Below are 3,359 nucleotides of genomic sequence, written 5' to 3' on the forward strand. Positions count from 1 at the left end.
CTATGGCAGACAGCAGTGTGGGGTCCAGGCAAGGGTCAGCCGGCAGCAGATAACGTTACCAAAGAACCGACCAAGGTCAGAGGTCACAGGCACAGGTTCAGAGTCCAAGGACAGGCGTAAGATCGGGGTCACAGGCAGAGATTCAAAGTCCAGGTTCAAGCAATAGGTCAGGGTCAGAAGCAGGGGTTCAAGGTCCAGAAACAGGCAAAGGTCATACACGAGTAGTCAATCACAGGTTAAACACCAATCACAGGAACAGAGAAGCAGGCAGCAGAACTGGAACAGGACGCTATAACCGGCAGTGAGGCTCAGTCCTCTCTGCCTTAAATAGTACAGATGGCCAATCATGACACAGTCCAGAATGTGTCCTCAGCTGCAGTATAATAGATATGCGGAGCCTGCAGCCAATCGTGTCTGCAAAGTGCCAGCAGTAGACTAAAGCTTTAATCAGCCTATATTGGCTGATCCTAACAGGTATGCAGGGCTGGACCTACCTAAACCTGTGCGCACGCGCCCGGCTGTTTGTCAGCTGGCCGGGCGCGGCGCCAGAGAGACCAAAGCATCCCGGTTGTTGCCCAGGCAACCGGGACACAGAAACCGGAATTGACGCCCCGGTTGCCGTAGCAACGGCCGAGACGTCACCAGCAGACCCAGGAGAGTCGCGGCAGTGCCAGCGGCCACAGCGACCACTAACTGTTACCTACCAAAATCCACTTACCATGGGTTACGTTTTGTATCTTCCATCTTCATTTTAACAGAAGAGCACATTTATAGATGCACTGTGACCAATGTAATACTATTCAAACACACAAAAATTACATGTAATAAAGATAATCCATACTTGCCAACTCTCTCGGAATGTCCAGGAGACTCCCGAAATCTTGGTCGGTCTCCCAGACTCCCGGGAGAGCAGGCAAGTCTCCCGCATCCGGCAAATACCTGGCCAAAATAATGCGATTTGCGGTGAATCACGTCATTTTGGCCCCACCCCCATCAAACCATAATTTCTGACGCAATTGACCACGCCCCGCCCCTTGTCCCAGACTTCAGTGCCTAAAAGTAGGCAAGTATGATATAATCTTTCCCTCTGTTTAGAATTTTAGGAGAAATCTTAAAATTGTTCATGAAGGGTGGTGGTGTTCAGTACTCTGCTTTTTCCTCAGTATTCACCAACCTGCTAATTTAGGGACACAGACTTTACAGGAGTATTTCCACATAACAGGAAGTGTGAATGCAGATTTGAAATATGAAATAAAGTAGCAGCAATGGGCCTGCTTTAAAATGATCAGACATATCGTCTGCTGCTTTGCATGATTTGTAGACAGCTGGCAGAGGAGCAGAACATGGAAACTGACCACAATTGTACTTGTGTACACATGTACAGCTAAAATTATCTTGGAACAAGTTATAGCAATGGAGGGGAAATGCACATTCTAACTGGTGCCTTAAAATACCAGGGAGGGTTCAGTTGGACACGCTGATAGTCCTTGAGTATCTTGCTCAGAAATGCATTTGAATGTTGTAGGCACTAAAGAAGTTGGATGTATCAACATGTATTTCATATAGTTAGTAAGTTAGTGTGTTCCATTTCACAAACGTCTCATCAGTTTCACTAGAGCCTTGTATAACTTACGTTGTACTGTTGGGATACCCTGCTCCTTCCCAGTTATCTCAATTTCCCTCCTATACATTAAACCCATTTATATTTGGTAACCTTTCCAGGATTATGTATGCTTTCCAAGGAGATGGTGAGATTATAAAATACATATATGTAAAGTCTTAGGACCTGCTTCATCAAGAAACAAATGCATATTGTGACTATAATTCGCAAATTTTACCTGTGCATCCACGGAACCGGACCATATGCAGCTAAAAGCAGCAACGTTCGATTTATCTTTGTGTGCAAAGGACACTTACTGCAGCTTACGATCTCTGGGAGGGAACAGGACGGGCTTCTCTTGTAGTCAATCTACAATAAGGGTGCATGCAGCCACGTCCAACACCTCAAATAGACTTATTTGATTAACCCATCTATTCACACCTTGATGGTGCTGGATCAACTGTTTTCTATGTTCATGTGAACCCTAATAGGTCGGTACTACCTACAGATCTACAGCAGCTTTCGTTTCACAAAACAAATTATACTGTGTGTTATATGTCTGATTCAATCTTTGGCCATATCAAAGGTACCTGCTTTTCTGCCATATCTCTTGCTCCAACTACAGGACTGGTCTAGGTCGTGGTCCTGATTAGTGATGACAGTCGTGTATGCATGATATAACGACATTAAAGAACTTCCTAATAAATGTATTTCATGGAAAAAAATATCAATAATGCCTATATTATTATTTTTTTTTTCTGTGCCGCCTTTTGCAAATTTATTTTACACATAGACATTGGACATATCCTGCAGTGTCTTGTGCAGTAAAGTTGAGCAGACCTCCACCTGAATTAATCACTGCACATATAGTTAGATCCGCTCCTGGTTGAATTCGGATGCACATTGAGTTCAATATGTGTGCCTTGATGAAGTAGGTCCTTAGATGGGAGTGATTCTTGGGTTTACATCACTCTGGAATAGAAAGCGGTGTAGAAGGCCATGCAATGCAGATGACCAAAATCTTTCTAGTTCTGTACAGACAAGTGTAATATACTTTCACACAGGGTCTATGGCATGGTATTGTATGCTTTGTTATTTCAACCTTTTGTCCTTTATCTGCATGTCTTCAGCCAGTCTAACCTATGGCACTATTGCTTGGTTTTAGATTACTTCGTTAATAACACTCTCAGTTGGTAGCTAAACTACAAAGAATCCAGTTCTAAAGCACTAGATATTGTTTTCATCTTGTAGTCCCATGTTGCTTTAGTTGGAACAGAGAAGTCCGCTCACTATTCATATTTGTTCTAAATTTGAACACTGCAATATTAATTAACCCCTAATATTCATCCCTTAGCCTGTTAGGAACTCCCAAGTCAGTACAGTGAAACTCGGGAACTACTCAGAAGGCCAGGTGTTTGCTGGAGCCCCTAGTGGTGGGGACAGACTGGGCTGCGGGCCAACCGAGGGTCGAGTAACATATACTGACTTAAAGGAGTTCCCAGGAGTGGAGTGATTGGTGGACTGTAGTATAAGAAGAATCCTAGGTCAAAAGGTCACAGGCACGGATGCAATATCCAAGGGCAAGCGAAGGGTCAAACTCACAGGCAGAGAAGCAAAATCCGAATTCCAGGCAAAAGGTCAAGGTCAGAAGAGAAGGGTCACAGGTCCAATAACAAGCAGGGGTCAAAACACGGGTAGTGAAATCCAAGGTAGCAGGAACCAAAATGGATAGCACAAGCAGGCAGCAGAACTGAGGACA

This window comes from Mixophyes fleayi, chromosome 1, assembly GCF_038048845.1.
Source record: "Mixophyes fleayi isolate aMixFle1 chromosome 1, aMixFle1.hap1, whole genome shotgun sequence".
Taxonomy (NCBI): domain Eukaryota; kingdom Metazoa; phylum Chordata; class Amphibia; order Anura; family Limnodynastidae; genus Mixophyes; species Mixophyes fleayi.